The sequence below is a fragment of the Zalophus californianus genome, chromosome 17 (genome assembly GCF_009762305.2).
Source record: "Zalophus californianus isolate mZalCal1 chromosome 17, mZalCal1.pri.v2, whole genome shotgun sequence".
NCBI classification, from domain to species: Eukaryota; Metazoa; Chordata; class Mammalia; order Carnivora; family Otariidae; genus Zalophus; species Zalophus californianus.
The window spans coordinates 1,992,300-2,009,805 of record NC_045611.1 but is presented as its reverse complement, the minus strand read 5'-3'; the positions used below and the strand labels follow the sequence as shown (position 1 = coordinate 2,009,805).

General features: G+C 51.7%; 1 protein-coding gene across 3 annotated transcripts in view; it reads left to right on the top strand.

Annotated features, from left to right (window-relative positions):
- JPH3 (junctophilin 3) overlaps nucleotides 1-17,506 on the top strand; it is a 159,094-nt gene that overhangs the window by 60,470 nt on the left and 81,118 nt on the right. For all 3 annotated transcript variants that reach the window (XM_027618536.2, XM_027618534.2, XM_027618535.2), the window contains one exon: nucleotides 6,991-7,211. The gene's annotated coding sequence lies outside the window, so the exon portion shown is untranslated. The remainder of the gene's footprint in view (nucleotides 1-6,990; nucleotides 7,212-17,506) is intronic.

The following is a 17,506-nucleotide window of genomic DNA, read 5'->3' as shown; positions in this document are numbered from 1 at the left end:
TGCTCCTCTTCGTGGGCTCAGCATATGCTCCAGAGGCACCACCCCCAGGCTTCGGTCTCTGCTGGCCCTTTTCCTTCCCACTAACACTGGCAGCGAGGTGAGAAGGGGAACCCACCCGCCGGAAGAACGAGGGGTCGGGCAGGAGATGCCCTGGGGAGTGAGCCCAGCTTGGTGTGCCGTGGGCAGAGGCTCACCTCAGTGGGACAGAGCGGGTCCTGGCAGCCGTCGGAGAAAGGACACAGTCTGTGCGGGCTGGGCTGGAGGAGGTCCTGCCATCTGGCAGACATGCAGGGTCCGCCTCTCCTCTGGGACCGCCAGGCTCTGGGCGGGTCTGGAGCCACACCTGTCACCGAGGGCCCCGTGAGCTTGTGGGGGGGGGGGCGCGTCACGTCTCTCCCTGGAGCCCTTCATCTTGATTGTAAAGTGAGCACACGTACCTGGTACACTCTGGAATTTCTTGCTCTCCTCGGCTGCGAAGAAGCCAGCACAAAAGGAAGGAGCATCACTGATCCGTAGCTCGGAGGGGAAGATAGATTTACATCATCGAGTACCTTCCCTAGAGGTTCAGAGTGTGGGTTCCAGACTTAGGCTGTCTGCTCTTGCATCCCGGTCCCACATCTACCAGCTGTGTGGCTTCTCTGAGCCTCAGTTTCCCCATCTGCAAAATGGGGATAATGGTAGGACCGACCCCAAAGGGTTGTGCAGATTAAATGGGTTACTACATGTAAAGCCCCGAGGATTATGTTGGGCCTACGACAAGTGCTCAGTAGCTATTGTGAGGTGTGCAAACACACACACACGCACAATTCACTCAGGCACACATACACACAAATACACGCAACACACACCAACATACACTCACCTTATGTACCCATGTACGCTCACACACGTGCGCTACATGCATGCATGTACATATGCGTGCACACACAGCCACACGTGCAAAACATGCAAACACACACACTTACATGTACACATATGTGTTCACACAGGCATATGCATGTACATGCTCGCACGTGTGCACACCTTTGTCCACAGGGGCGTTATCCACTCTCAGGACCAGGGCCACCAGGACAAGGGGGTGCTGCCCCCTATAGGTGTAAGCCTGCACTGCAGGACTCTGAGGGGGCGTCTCGCTTTCCTCCCCTGGTCCCACCTGATTTGTGTTTTCCAGGTGAGGCGGTGTAGCCCCGGGCAGCCCCGTGGGACCGGAGTGTAACTGTGCCTAATGCAGCAACCTCGGGAAAGCCCTTGATTCTGGTTAATCCTTACTGTAAATGATCAGGCATCCCTCCTAATGGCAAGGCTGGTCCTCAGCCGGACCAGAGGGCACACCTCCATCTTAGACCGGGTTCTGGGAATGGACCCTGAGCCAGGATTCCAGTGGGTTCAGTAAATCTGGAGGTGACGCAGGAAGATCTGAGGGGCGGGGTGTGGAAGGAGGGACACGGACGTGTTAATTCTAACCGCACTAGGATGCCATCCCACTATTGTCCTTGGGGCCAGTGTAGGATGCAGTAGCGTTTTCAGTAGGAGCTGCCCCTGTGCACAACCTGCGCATAAGCCCCAGCACCTCAGCGCACCCTGAGCCCACCTGAGTGTGCGCCGCATCTGCTGAGTCACCTGTGCCTGGGTTCTCGGGCTTCCCGGCAACGTCTCTGCTTGGCTGTCGGCTCAGTCCATTCTCACATAAACAGGTGTCCCTGAGTATCTCCCTGCACCAGGCCTGGATGCGGGGTGAACAAGCTCCCCTGCTCACATGGGGCTCACAGACCCCCATGCAGATCTTTCCCCAAAGTCCCGTGGAAATGACCCCTGGAGAGAGCGCAATCATGAGCTCTCACCGCGCCAAGAGCATGGTGGGAGCGGGCAGGTGGGGGGTGGGGTTCTCAAAAGCAATCAGTCCCAGGGGGTCTGCACCCAGGTATCTCCCTAGGAGAACTGAAACCACAGGTCCACACGAAAACCTGTGAATGAGTGTTCACAGCGCCATTATTCATGACAGTCAAAACGTGCCGACAAACAAATGTCCACCCATCGAGGAATGGACAAGCAAGGGCATCTACCCATACGATGCCATGTCCCTCAGCCATAGAGAGGGATGGCACTCTGACGCAGGCTGCAATGTGGATGCACCCCGAAAATGTTTTCCGACGTGAAAGGAGCCTGCCTCAGAAGGTCCCATAGTGTTTGTTTTCTTTTATAGGAAACGTCCAGAAGACACAAATCTGTAGAGACAGAAAGTAGATTTGTAGTTGCCAGGGGCTGGGGGAGGGGGTAGGTTTCCTTTGAGGTGATGGAATGTTCTGGAACTAGATTGTGGTGACAGTTGCAACAGCTCTGTGCATGTACTAAATGCCACTGGATTGTTCACTTTAAACAGTTAATTTTATGTTGTGTGAATTTTACCTCAATAAAAAAAGAAAGAAAAAATAGAGTTAGCAGGGGGTGGGAGGCAGCGTGTTTCCATATGGAGCCTAGAGAAGGCCCCGTGGGACACGGGAGGGACCCTCCCTGCTCGGGAGCGCCTCCCCTGCCTCACCCCACCACACCCCACCCCAGGCCTCCTGCGGAAGCCAGGCTCAGCCACAGGTCCCAGGCCTCCCCCAGGGCTGGGCTGCCGAGCACCTCCTGTCATTGTGTTAATAAAGGCATGACACCCGCGCAGCACATTCGCTGAGGGCCCTCCGCTAAGCACTGGCCCTCCTCGTCTGCCTCGATTCTCTCCGTCGTCCTGGAGATAGGCCTGATTATGGAGCCCACTTTCCAGAAGGAGCCTCGGGGGCAGAGATGGTGGGAGGAGATTGGAAACCCAGTCTGTCTGACTCCAAACAGACTCTTGACTTGGGGGCAAAATTCCAAGCATGTTCTGTGGCAAGGACTGCTGGGTTCTGTGTCAGAAGTGACCCTGGGAAGGAAGCTGGGCCAGGCGATTGAGCTGCAGATCAGAGCTGGTCTGAGTTCATTCCGTGGTGTTAGTCCCTAGAGGGGCAGAGGGTCGGACTGTAAGGGAACTGGCTGAGAAGGTGGGCTGGAGGACCGGAGGGGGACCAGGAGGAGGCGTTTGCCCCCAGGACTCATACAGACATGCTGCCGGTGTTCAGCCCTCCAGGGCACAGCTCAGCGTGCTGCGTCAAGGTCCACACTGGTGGCTCCTGTGTCATCACCACCCCATCCAATGCCAGGATACTACGAGGAACAGACGCTTTGAGACTGTTGGTGGTGGGGCCAGGTGGATGCCCAAGTCCATCTGTGTCCTAGCACCCAGCCTCTGAGTGATGCCAATGGGTGTATTAGTTATCCACAGATGCATAACAAATGCCCCCAAACTCAGGGGCTTAAAACAATACACATGTATTAGCTCCTTGTCTTGGTGCGTCAGGAATCTGGGAACTGCCTGAGTTTTCTGGCTCCTGATGTCTTGTGTGGTTGAGGTCAGGGGGTCATGTGGGGCTCTAATTGGGGCAGAAGTGTCCACTTCCAAGCTAACTTTGTGGTTGTCGACAGGCCCCACGTCCTCGCTAGCTGTTCACCGGAGGCCTTTACTCCTTGCTATGTCTCTCCATAGGGTGGCTCCCAACCTGGCAGCTGGCTTCCCAGAGTGAGTAACCTGAGAAAAGGAGAGAGGGAGAGGGAGAAAGAGGGAGAAGAGAGAGCACGTCAACACTAACTTTGATCTCCTTAAGAAACATTCAAAGCAAATATGAAAAAAATTAACATTTGTTCGATCTGGGTGGTGGTACATGGGCGTCTGGTACATGCCGAACTATCCGTCATTTGGAATCTTGAGTGTGAGTTGACAAAGGAGCCGCTGTGAGGATGCTCGGGGAGAGGTGGGTGAATACACCCCCACGGACACTAACATGCTGGAGACTCACAGGGGTCATCATGCTCCCTGTGCGTTGTGTGCGCACTTGCGCACACGTATGCCTGCCATGCATGTCCCCAAGTGTCTCAGAGCCGGGAAGCAGGCATGCCAACGTGTGGTGGCGGCTGACTCCATCAGAGATGCCGCACTACGGGCAGTGGTTAATTCCATTTCCCTGTGCCCCGTGGCCGTATGGCCCAGCTGGCTGGGAAAAAGCCCAGCTGCTCCGTCCTTTGGTGCTATAGTAGGTTCACCGCCCACAGCTCCTTTCTGAGTGGAGGAACCCTCCCCCTGGCCCCATCATCCAACCACAGGAAGACCCCAGGCCAGTCTCCTTCCCCTGCTCCTTCCAGCCATTTTGGAGCAATTTGGGAGCTGCCTTGCTCTCCCCAGAAAGCCTCATTACAGGAGTAACAACCTGTTCCTACCCTCGGAGCCTGTGTGTGTCTCATCACTCTTGACATCCGAACACAACTTTGGGTGGGGGTCCTCCCTGTTTCTCCAGTGTGGTTGCAGCGCAGTGACACCTGGGAAGTTCTCAACTCCCGATTCTGGGAGGCCGGGGCCAGGTGAGACAGTAATCTGGCTATGTGTTAGCATAGTAGCATCTTTGTCTCCTGGGAGCCCCACCTCTGGGTTAGCATTCTCCAGGGCATGGAGCCCTTGGTCTGGCCTCCCTCCCCACCCACCCTGCTGCTCTTCCCTGGGGCTGACCCTCAGAGTCTTGGTGGGAGAGGAAAGAGGAAGATGGTCCCAGAAAACCACAGACAGACACCAGGCCCATGAGGGGCCTCCTCCATGTTAGCTCATCATCCCTCACAGACATGTGGCTCTGGGAAGTGTACCACGAGGCACAGCAGCCCTGTTATGCTGGAAAGAGGAAATAGGAGCACTGCCTGGAATTCCTTAGCTGTCAGAGGGACAGAGGGACCCAGAGCTCCTGACACTTGGTGGCATCTCAGATTCCATGAAATATGGCACCTGTGGGTAGCAATATGTGTGAGAAATGTGATTGTGTGCAAATATACCAGTTTTGCATGTCCCAAGAATGCGGGAGCTTATAAAAACAACCCCGATTTTGCTCTGAGCATTAACATTGAACCGTCTGAAACTGCCTTTCTGGAGGGCAAAAATGGACCAAATCAGCAATTTCATATGGTTTGCATGGAAAGCAAAACACTCTTAAATGTTCTGTGCCCTCCCCCCAACTTTTACCAGGACTAAAGTTATTTATTTGTCTGATTCTGCCCTCCCCCAACCCCAACACAAGGAAAGCACAGGCATTAGCAGCCTCTTGGGGGTAGAACGGAAACCCCCACGTGCGTACACAGTCTCCGGTTTCCCATTGCTGGGGTTTGCAGCGGAGAGAGCCTGCTGCACGGCCACTCCCGTCCAGACGGGGTCTCCCTCGGCCCACCATCCTCTCTGGACTTGCTAGCTGCAGGGACCAAAGCCTGCAGGCCCAGGAGGCTGCTGGAAAGACCCTCCTTGCACAGGGCTGGACCCCCCCTGCCTGGCCTTGGTGCAGAGAGCTGGACTCTCTAATCCTCCCTGGGCGGATTAGATTCACAGAAATTGGCTGCGGAAACGGCCAGGCTGGGCTAGCGGCCAAAGGCAGAGGTTCAGGCTCTGCGGGGTGGGCAGGAGCTGTGCCGGACGCAGGCGGCATGCCAAGAACCAGCCTTCTCCAGCCCCCACAGCCAATGCAGCTGACCATTAACACCCCCCCCCCCCCGGGGCTGGGGTCTGCCGACCCCATTGAGCAGTAGGCTTCCCGTGGATGGGCAGTGGCAGAGAACCCATGGACACATGGGGACCCCTCCGCTGGGAGGAGAAATGCAGAGCTCAGGCCCCGCCCAGCCCGCTGAACCAGTGTCTGCTTTTTCATGAGCGTCCAGGTGATTTTGGTGCTGTGGAAGGTTGAGCAGCACTGTGACAAAGGGGACCATCAGGTGGCAGCAGCAGGCTTGCAGAATACAGGTGCCCTTTGACCTGGCCCTTGCGCACTTTGGGATTTATTCAACAGAAGCGATCAGGGGTGTATACATGGAAATGTTTGGTCTGGTGACAAAGCACTTACCGTGGATGTCCTGTTCCATCTTTGCAGCAACCCTGGGGTGTGGCTCTCTGAGCCTCCCGAAGCTAGGGAGGCCAGAGTGGCCCAGCCAGGACACGGCAGGGTTAGGAATTAAGGTCAGACGGTCGCCTGCAGACCGGTAGCCCGCCCGCCTCAGCAGCCGGCTGCCTGCATGTGCGAGTGACTTTATGTATTCGGGAGGGGCGGGACGATGCATCTCCCACCCTGGGAGCTGGCCACGTAGGATGCAGTCTGTCTGTAGAACTGGGTGTCCCGCTCCCTAGTTTAGGGGACTCTCATGGACACTTGAACAACACCCCTCCACACTGGCCTGAAGCCTATGCTTTCCTCCCTTCTTCCTGCCCTCTCAAAAGTCCCGGAGCCCCAGGGGCTCATGTGGCTTCCCAGGGGAAGGGGTGCCTGTTCTGCCCGCCGAGGCCTGTGACCTGGCTCCTGCTGTTGGGGCTGCTACTGGAATCGCTGGTTTCCATGGACCAGTGAAGCCCCTGTCTGCAGTGATGTAGGCCAGCATCGCCACAGGCAGCCCGGGGCAGTCCTCGTTCTAGAACACGATGCTTGGGACCAAAGGGGTGGCGAATTGTTGCTAAAACCGATGCGAGCTCTGTGTCCAGTGGGTTTGCAGCGCTTCTCACAGGTGTAGGAGGGCACATGGGTCCACAGAGACAGGTGCAGCCACCTTCCCCACCGCAGGCTTCTGGGAACTGTGCGGCGGGGGCACCGACAGCCCAGCATCAGTTACGTGCTTGGGCACAGAGTTGGCCAGTCTTCCTGCCCCCTCTCAGGAGGCTTCCAGAGCTCTGAAGAGGAGGCAGCCTGCCCTCACCCCCCAGTGCCATCCCTGTCCCATCTGTGCTCACGATGAGGGCACATCAGAGGCCAGGTGGACCCTGGGGCCAGACTCCTGGGTTCAAATCCTGGCCTCGCCACTTAGCAGCTATGTGACCCTGGGCACAAGTGGCCTTACTTCTCTGCACCTCAGCCTTCTCCTCTGTAAAATGGGTCTTAATAGGATACTTTGTTCACACAGGTGTGAGGATTAAATGAGATCGGATATGAAGAGCACTGAGAACATACGAACGCGAGGGGGACATGACAAGGCTCTAAAGCACGATATAAACTACGCGTGTGTATAAGCATTTGCTGTTATTAATGGCCACAGACGAACACCAGCAACTAGGAAGTTGGGCTGTAGAAGACCCTTTAACGAGATGGGAAAATGTCTGGGACATATTGCTAACTGAAGAAAAAGTAAGTACAAAGCAGCCTTTTCAGTATGATGCTGATTTTGTAAAACATATCCATGTTAACTGTGTCCCGAAGAAAACAACTTGAAGGAAATAAGTCGTTAACTGTGTACGCGCTGGGCAATGGCATAATGAGGACTTTCATTTCTCGTGCATGTTTTTCTGCGTTTCCCAGAACGTGTATAGTAAGTGTGATGGCTATGATTTGAACGAAACACATTCTTAATAGCTGCTCTGCAAAGAAGAAAGCTGTAGTTCAGGGGTCCCCAACCCTTTCTGCCAGGGAGCCGAGGCCCCTCCGCAGGGTGAGGGAGTGGGGCTGGGGTGACAACCACCACTCTCTCGCCCTGCCTCTCCCACTCGGGGGTGTTTGTCTCCTTTCCCGGGGGTGCCTCCCATGTGGGGCTGTTGTGCACAGTCCCTGGGCAATGCCTAGGCCAGATCTTGGTACATAGCTCTTCATGAACAGAGAGATTGTCACCACCTCCCCCTGTGTCTGGGACAGGGGATGACTCTGAGACTCAGAGAGGCTGAGTGACCTGCCCAATGCTGCACAGCTGGTGTGGGGCAAGGTTAGGACAGAGCACACACCTTCTGAGTCCGCTCCAGGTCTCTGGAACTCCTTTTTTTTGGGCAGTTCTTCATTCGGTTAGGGGATTCCTTCAGTGACATAACTGCTTATCACCCAAATCTAATTGCCATTTGTCAGTAGAATGTGTCAGCTTCTACAGTGTGATAGCTTTCTGGCCACATGGACAAAGACCATGCCTGTTTCTTTCTCTGTGTGTCCCCAGCTCTAGCCTTGGGTTTCTTGAGTGAATGTTGAGCAAGCCGTTAATTGTTCAGGGTGAAGGGTCTATGTTTTGGAGGCAGGAAGGTGGGTGGGGAGGGAGCAGGGCACAGAAAGAAGCGAACATGGTCAGCTCTTCAGTTAGCAAAGGGCAGAGATTGGCTCCTGCTGGTTGGAGGCCTGAATGTTGTTTGGGGTGGATGGAGCTCACAGCTGCTGCAATGGGCTGGGAGAGCCACCTGATTCAAGCAAACTCCAGGGTCTTCAGCCCCCAGAGGGGTGGAGTGTGACTCAGGCTCACACTCCATGATTGGCCCCCTCCCTTGTCACCTACCTCCTTCTGGAAGTCCTCAAATGTCCATCTTCTCTGGCCACCGTGGGGCCAGAAGTGTGTGGCTCAGAACCTGGTCTCCCCAGGTGCCCGAGTTGTGCTCTCACCGAGAACACACTGTTGTGGGAGCAGGCGACACTGACATGGTGGGCTCAGACACACCCCCTTCTTCAGGTTCTCACTGGGAAGCCAGGCCAGGGGGACAGAGGGCAGGGCAGACTCTCGAGGGGGAGCAGTCCTCTCGGGGAAGGTGGGCGTGTTAAGATTCTTTCTTAGCAATGACACCAAAAGCACAAGTGACAAAAGGAAAAACAGACTTCACCAAAATCAAAAGCTTTTGTGTTACAACGGAAGATTCTGTGAAGACAGTATAAAGACAACTCGCAGAAACGAAGGCATTTTTTGCAAATCATCTATCTGATAAGGGGTTTGTATCCAGACTATATAAAGAACTCCTACAACTCACAATAAAAGCACACATTTATTTTTTTAAATACTTTATTTATTTATTTGACAGAGAGAGACAAGGCGAGAGAGGGAACACAAGCAGGGGGAGTTGGGAGAGGGAGAAGCAGGCTTCCCGCTGAGCGGGGAGCCCGACGCGGGCCTCGATTCCAGGACCCTGGGATCATGACCTGAGCCAGAGGCAGACTCTTAATGACTGAGCCACCCAGGCGCCCCTAAAAGCACACATTTAGAAAAGGGGAAAAGGTTCAAATACCTATCTCTCCAACAGAAGACATAGGAGAGGCCAGTAAGCGCACATGGAGATGCTCCTCATCACTAAGCACCAGAGCGTCTGGGCAGCTAGTCTCCAAAATGGACCGGTGACTCCTCAGAGGGTGAAACAGAGCCGCCACATAACCCAGCAACGTCATCCCTAGCTTTACACCCACAAGAAGTGAAGACATATATGCACACAAAGGCTTGAACACAAATGTTCACCGCAGCATCATTCACAGGACCCCAAAGTGGAAACAACCCAAATGTCCATCACGTGAGGAACAGATACACAAAATGTGGTCCATCCACACGATGGAATATGACTCAGGTATAAAGAGAAAGGAAGTCTGACACCTGCCATGATATGGATGAACCGTGAGGACATTGGGTTCAATGAAAGAAGACAGTCACAAATGGCCCCTCTTGGATCATTCTATTTATATGAAATGTCCAGAGTTGGCAAATCCATCGAGACAGAAAGCAGATTCATGCTTTCCAGGGGCTGGGGGAGGGAGGAACCGGGAGTGGCTGGTAATAGCTCGAGGTTTCTTTTTGGGGTGATGAAAAGGCAAAATTACACTGTGGTGGTAGTTCCCAACTTTATGTTTGTACTAAAAACACTGATTTATACACTTTAAATGTATGTATTATATGGCATGTGAATTATATCTCAATAAAGCTGTTTAAAAAAATCCCTTTGCAAATGCCTGGAAACCCAGCTCAGAGTGATATAAGCAAAAAGGGAATTTGTTAGCTTCTGTACATCAGTAAGCGAGTAAATTCAAACACAGGTTGGATTCAGGTTCTGCTTGATTCAGGGGCTAAAACAGGTCATCAGCCCAACACCCGGGCTGAGAATTGGGGAGCGGTCTGAATGCTTTTGCCTGACTAGGAGGTAACGGATCCTGAGCAACCCTATCTATAACCATTGCAGGCTTGAGTTGGCTCAGGAGGTAGCCACTTGAGAGACGGAGAGGGAGGCCCTCCTGGCTTGTCTATAGGGAAGGCAAGGTTGGGGGACCGAGCTGGAAGAGGGAAGAAGCTCTCCCCACACCTGGTTACCTCTGAGTCATCTTATGATGCTATGCAAATACTTGATCACCTTATTCATTCAGTCACCCAGAACATATTTACTGAGCACCTGCTGTGTCCAGACCCTGAGATGGGATAGAATATCAATCCAGCAGCTTTGGTGTCTGTTCTTAATCATCCAGCAGAGAATGGTGCTGAGGAAACAAGCCTGGACCATAGAGTGTGCCAGGTGCTACGATTCAGAAGGTCCAAGGCGTTTTGGGAGCACCCGGCCTGGCCTTGGACAGGGTGGGGGTCAGGCCGGCCCCCTGGAAGAAGCAGTCACTAAGCTGAGCCATACAAGAGTGAAGCAGGCAGGGGAGCAGGACCTGCCAGGGCGGAACCAGCCCGGGCAGGGTGAGGCAGAGGAGCAGGATGTACGGAGTGGAGCCCGGGGGAGCAGAGGGGTTGGCGGGCGCCGGTCAGGGAGGCCTTATAAACTGTGTTAAGGAGGCTGGACATGATCTGCAGGCCAGTGGGCTCTGATGGAACCTATCATTGATAGGACGGTGTGAACGCACCTGGCCTGGCCTGCGTGTAGAACAAAGCTGGTCTACACCAGCCAGGGCTCTGACCCACCACTGGGACTTCTGGATTCGTGTCCCCCGCCTCTGAGCCTCTCCACGTCGGCTTGGACCCTCAGATACACCCCCAACCTATGGGAGCTCAGGCCCCTGTCCAGAGCCCTTGTTCACCCTCCATGAGTTTCATCTTCTGCTTCGATGAAGGAGCAGATCCGGGAGCCACCTGCCGCAGCCCAGCTCGCTCATCTTCCCGGGGAGGGACAGATCGGATACAGGGTAGGTAAGGAAAAGGCCTGAGGAAACCACCAGCTGCCTCCTTCTGAGGAGGTCTAATCACACTTATTAGCCCTGGGAAGCAGAGGAGGAGGGGGAGCTGAGGAAAGGAATCCAGCTGGGAAGCGTGTCTCTCGATGTCTTGATGTGCGAAGCACCAACTGCTTCTGTTGGCCTCTGTAACCTCCGCCCACTCTTCCGCCAGTAGACTGTGTCCCCGCGTGCCATGTCGGTGATACCAGCAGGTGTCAAACAAGGTCAACATGCAGATCAGGCAAAGCCACACCTGAGTGTCCTAACAGCACCTCCGGACTCCAGCATTCACATCGGTGATGCGCTTCGATTCAGCAAATGTTGAGGGAATGCTGACAGTTTATTCATTTATTCCTTTGCTCATTCATCATTTACTCAGAATTCTATGATTGCATTCCTAGCGCCAGACACTGTGCTGGGGGCTGAGTGGCGACGAGAGGAACCGGACAGGGTCCCAGCTGGCAGCACCCCCCGCCCCATGTGCGTGGATGAGGCCATGAATTAAAAGACAGCTACCTGGCAGAGGGACATACGCGGTTATGGGGGGAGCACAGGGGCTGACAAAGCCCAGAGAAGAGGCACCCACTGGGCCGGGGGATCCCTGGAGAGGGAGGTTTATGGTAAGTGTTCCTGTGCACACATTTCAGGATACACAGACAATAGCCCTTAACTAGAAACAACCCAAAGGTCCAGTTTCAGTGCAATGGGCATCCATACCATGGAATATTGTGCAGCAAAGGGGACAAAGAACCCTAGAAACACCCAACATCATGCCCACAGTTATGATGTTGGGCAAAAAAAGAACACGGATTGTCCAAATCCAGCCACATAAAGTCCAACGACAGACGGAACTAAACTGCAGTTCGCAGGGATGCACATTCTCGGGGGTAAAGCTATAAGGGAAAACAAGATGATCGGAAATTCAGACAAATGGTTCTGTCTCAGGGAGGAGACGGTTATGACTGGGGAGGGGCACGCGACGGGTTTTGGGGATGTGAATAATGTTCAGTTCCTGGGCCCTGGTGCTTGATTGTTCGTGGACATTTGCTATATAACCGTTCATTAAATTGTACAAATATGTGGCTTGAGCACAGACAACAGCTCATCTTCCCCAGTGGGGGGACATTTAAGTACTTGAGACAGAGGAACATGGTAGTTACATGCTTATGCTCTGCTGTCAGCTGCCTGGGTTCATTTCCACTTGGGCAAGTGACTTGACCAGTCTAAGCCTCAGGTTTCCTCATCTGTGAAATGAGGATAACAATAGTAGCAGCCTCATGAAATTGTTTTAGGATGAAATGTGATAATGTAAAGTGCTCAACACAGAGTCAGGCAAAAAAATGTAACTGTCATCAGCATCATTACCATCATCCTCACCATCACTATCATTACCATCATCTTCACCACCACCATCATCCTCACCATCACCATCACCACCATCATCCTCACCATCACCATCATCACCATCGTCCTCACCATCACCATCATCACTACCATCACTGTCATCATTGTCACCATTATCACCACCAACATCACCATCATCACCACCATCATCCTCATCATCACCTTCCTCATCATCACCATCACCATCACCACCATCACCACCATCATCACCACCACCATCATCATCATCATCGCCACCATCCTCATCATCACCATCACCATCATCACTACTGTCACCATCATCACCACCATCCTCATCACCACCACCATCACTACCATCATCACTGTCATCATCGCCACCATCCTCATCATCACCACCATCACCATCACCATTATCATCACCACCATCACCACAGCCTCTCTTTTTTTCTTCTTGCTAATTCATCCAAATCACTTCACATTATCTTCCTTTTCCATTTCTACCTTCCTTCCTCCACCTCTCTTTCGTAATAATCTTCACTTAGAAATTGAATGGCCAGTGACAGTGCCCCTGGGGTCATAGACAGCTCTAGATCTTGACAAATAAGGAAGTATAATTATGCCTATTGTTTTTCAAAGCTCTTCCATTCTCAATTTTAAATCATCTGTCCCATCAACGGAACATCCCCATTTTTGCCTCTGGATGTGCTTCCTCTACTTGTGCTGGAAAGGCCAATCATGCGTTCTTCCTGCTGTCACAAGGCAGGTCCCCACTCCCTGACCATGGCTGATGGTCAGGAATCAGTGCCTGACTCAAGATGACCCCAGGGGATTCTCTCCCAGGAATTTGGATCTATAGAGTCTGGTTTATTGACTGTCAGGGTCTGGACTGAGAGCTAAAGGAAAGAGCAGAGTACAGCAGACTACAGAGAGCAGACACACAGAGCAGATGGGCCAAGAGGAGAGACAGGGGGCCCAGGATGAGGGACAGATTTGGGTTCTGACTTCCTGGTTCTTGGCTTCTGTCCAGAACCTGCTTTCCCCTCTATCTTCAAGGTCAGAGAGATCTCTAGCTCTTCAACAACTGCCACATTCCCACCTGTGCTGGTCTATTAGTTGCATAATATTTCTCTTTAAGTGGATCTCCCCCCACCTCCTTTTTTTTTTTTAACTTGGATGGATTTATCTATAAAGAAAACTTTACATTAGTAATCTAAATAGAAAATTAGTAGCATATGATACTTTCAGGAGACTGTAAAAATAAATACAACAAATAAATAATAAAAATAGATATGTTTATATCTATTACATTAAAAATTAAGTAGTGATCTATAAGTAGAAAAAGAAGACTAGTTTATTTACAAAGTGTTTCAGGAGTGCAAATTAGAATCACAATGAGATACCACTATAATACACTAGACTGGCTAAAATTTAAAACACTGATATTACCAAGTGTTGGTGAGGACATGGAACAACTGGAATGCTCACCCTCTGCTGGGGGGTGGGGGTTGTAAATGGACTGGACCACTTTCAAGAACTAAATACTAAAATTAAATATACATCTACCCTAGGCCCCAGGAAGTTCACTCCTAGGCATACACTCTAGAGATGGGTGTCTGCCAGAAGACACATAAAAGGGTGCTTGTACCAGGTTATTCAAAATAACCCCCAACTGGAAACAACACACATGTTTATCAACAGAGAAGAGAAAAATAATTCATAGTATATTCATGCAATGGAATACTATACAGCACCGAAAAGAACAAAGCACAGTTACACATGAACACATCAGATGAATCTGACACGTGATGTTGAATGAAAGGAGCCAGATACAAATGTATGAGAGCATGGACGTGAGTCTCAAAGATAAGGCAGAACTAATCTATGGTGATACAAGTCAACGTAGCTGTTCCCTGTGGTGGTGTGGGGGGCGGCGGAGTATTGGTAGGAGGTACATGAGAGAGACGCTCTCTATCTTGAACCACATGGTGCTACTATTACCGCTATGCTTGGTACCTGCATGGGGTGGGCCCCAGTAAGAGCAGCGACAGGGCACAATTCCTGCTGTTATTGCTGCTGGCTCCGGATATTATATGAGTCTAGCGGCTCAGTGGGAGGGGATGCTGCAGGCCAGCGGGTGGCCACATGCCTGCTGGGAACCCAGACGGCCACTTACTGGCAGGCTAGCTCATTTGTCCTAGGCTCTGGCTCCTCATCTGTAAAGTGGCGCCCACCCTAGGGGCTGATATGTCTTGGGGGAGGTAGGGATTTCGGGGCACTGAGCCCAGCTCAAAGCAAGCACCCCTGGCTATCCTTATGGAGGATGGCTTCTGGCACTCCAGGTGGAGAGGACAGTTAGTTTGGATGAACTTGGAATGGCAAGCTTGGAGATCTGATTCCTCGAGAATTTACTTGCCTATCTTAGGCAACTCATTTATCTGTTCTCTGCCTCAGGTTCTTCATCTGTAACGTGGGGATAACAACATCTCTTGGAGTTGTTATGAGGAATAAATGAATTAACCACTGGCACTCCACTGGCACTCCTGCTAGCCACTCTTACCCCTGCATTGCCCGGAACTACGACGGGATCTAGCCAGCTCCAGCATAAGGAAAAAACACTCCCAGCAGGGTGTCTTAGGGTGTAATTTCAAAGCTCAAACTAGGTTTCTCAACTTTTCTCCTTAGCAGACTTTTGACCCTGGAGCTGGCCAGCAGCTAATCAAGAACAAAGGATTCGTCTGTCTCCTGGATCAGTCCCTGGGGATGGCCTGCCTGTCCGAAGGCCGGGTGCTGGCAGCAGACTGCAGCCCAGGAGGACGTTTCTGTCAAAGTTCACCTGACCTTTCTGGGGTCAAGCCCTGGCGTTGGCACTTGCTAGCTGTGTGTGGCCTTGGGCTACCCCCTTTACCTGCCTGAGCCTCAGTTTCCCCATCTTTAAGAAGGAAGAGATGGTCACAGTCTGGACCCCAAAGGGCCATGCCAAGACTTAGATGAAATGAGGCATTCCAGGTCTGGCACAGAGACATTGGCCAACAACATCCAATGATCCTGACTACTCTTGATTTGTTCCCACCCACGGTTGGCATCTTTTTCTGCCTCTGGTTTGGGGAGAATCAGGAGTCCCAGCACAATCTCATGGCACCTCCCAGTAATCGTCATATTGTATGGTATGGTATTCTGGTCCATACATGCATGGACAGGTGGAACATTAAAACCAGAGGATGAGCAGTGGTGGTTGGGAAGGGGACAGGGGGGACACCTCCGGCACCCTCGGGGTGATCTTCATTCTCGGGAATGACCACCCCCAGAGAGGGCAAGGAAATACAGCTATGAGTTGTTGAAGACCAGTGAGGCACTAGGGACCCCCAAACACCTTAGTCACCTTTGCCCCAGTCTTCGGAAGTAGGAATTGTGTTGGTGACATTTTACAGGTGAGGAGAAAGGGACACAGAGCCATCCTCATGAAGCATATGGTCTGTTCTGGTTGCTACTGCTCTGTAACAAACCACCCCAAAACCTAGTGGCTTAAAACGGGTGTTATGGACTAAATGTTTGTGCCCTTCAGTTCATACATGAAAGCCCTAATCTCCAGTGTGGCTGTATTTGGGGTAAGGAAGTAATTAAAATTAAATGAGATCATAAGGGTGGGACCCTGATCCCACTGGATTAGTGTCCTTATAAGAAGAGTCACCAGAGGGTTTTCTCATTCTCTCCCCCCCCACCCCACCCCCAGCCCCCTGCCATGCGAGGACGCGGTGAGAAAGAACACGGCTCTCCCCAAAACTTGACCTTGTTGGCACTCTGAGCTCAATTTCCAGCCTCCAGTATTGTGAGAAATAAATTCCCATGATGGAAGGCACTCAGTCTTTGGTATTTAGTTTCGGTAGCCTGAGCAGACTAAGACACGGGGCTTGGCACACTTTCTCTGTAAAGGACAAGATGGTGAGTAGCGTAGGCTTCATGGGCCATGTGGTTTCTGTCAAAACTCTTCAGCCCTGACACTGTAGTGTGAAAGCGTCCGTGGCTGTGTGTACACGGGCGGCATGGTTGTCCCAGTCAAACTTTGTCCCTAAAAACAAGCATTTGGCCCCCGGCTGAGTAGTTTGCATGAGCTCTGCCTGGCTTAACATAATAGGAGTCATTTATTTTGTTCAGAAATTGAAATTATGATGGAAACCAGTATCCATTGATGGATGAATGGATGGATGAATAAAATGTGGCATATATTATATATGTGTGTGTGTGTGTGTGTGTGTATATATATATATATATATATATATAGTGGAATATTATTAAGCCATAAAAAAATAAATCTCACCATTTGCAATAAGAGGGATGGACCTTGGGGGCATTATGCTAAGTGAAATAAGTCAGACAGAGAAAGACAAATACCATATGATCTCACTTACATGTGGATTCTAAAGAAAACAAAACGAAGCTCATAGATCTAAAGAACAGATTGGTGGTTGCCACAGGTGTGAAGTGGGGGGTGGGCTGAATGAGTGAAGGGGGTCAAAAGGTACAAACTTCCGGCTATAAAATAAACAGGTCACAGAGATCTAATGAACAGCATGGCGGCTACAGTGGCTCATACTGCAGTGCCTATCTGAAAGTTGCCAAGAGAATAGATCTGAAAAGTTCTCATCGTAAGAAACACATTGTGTCACTATGTGTGGTGATGGGTGTTACCTAGACTTACGGTGTTGACCATTTTGCAATGCACACATAGATCAACCCATTATGTTGCACACCGGAAACTAATATGTTGTTGTATGGCATTATACCTCCATTTTTTAAAAATTGCAACCATGACAAGGCATGGTGAGGAAAGCTCCATGGGTGGGGTCTCTGCTCCATGGGGCAATAGCTGGGGTGACCCGCCCAGAGCTTGAGGATCTACTTTTGAGCTGCTGGGGGTCCAGCTGGGGATGTGGGCCAGAAGCCCCGTTTCTCCCCCCGTGTGACTCTCTGTGGGCTGCTCGGGCTTCCCCACAGCATGGTGACTCGGTTCCAAGCGCCAGCATCTGAGAGCATGAGCAGAGGTCATATTGCCATTTACCTGACCTTCAGAGTCACATTGTGTCACTTGGGCGAAACTCAGCAGCAGGAGGAGTGTCCAAAACTCAGCAGTGGGGTAGAGGTATCCCTTCTCTGGGGAACCCAGGAGCCTTTCTGCAGCTGAGACCAGAAAA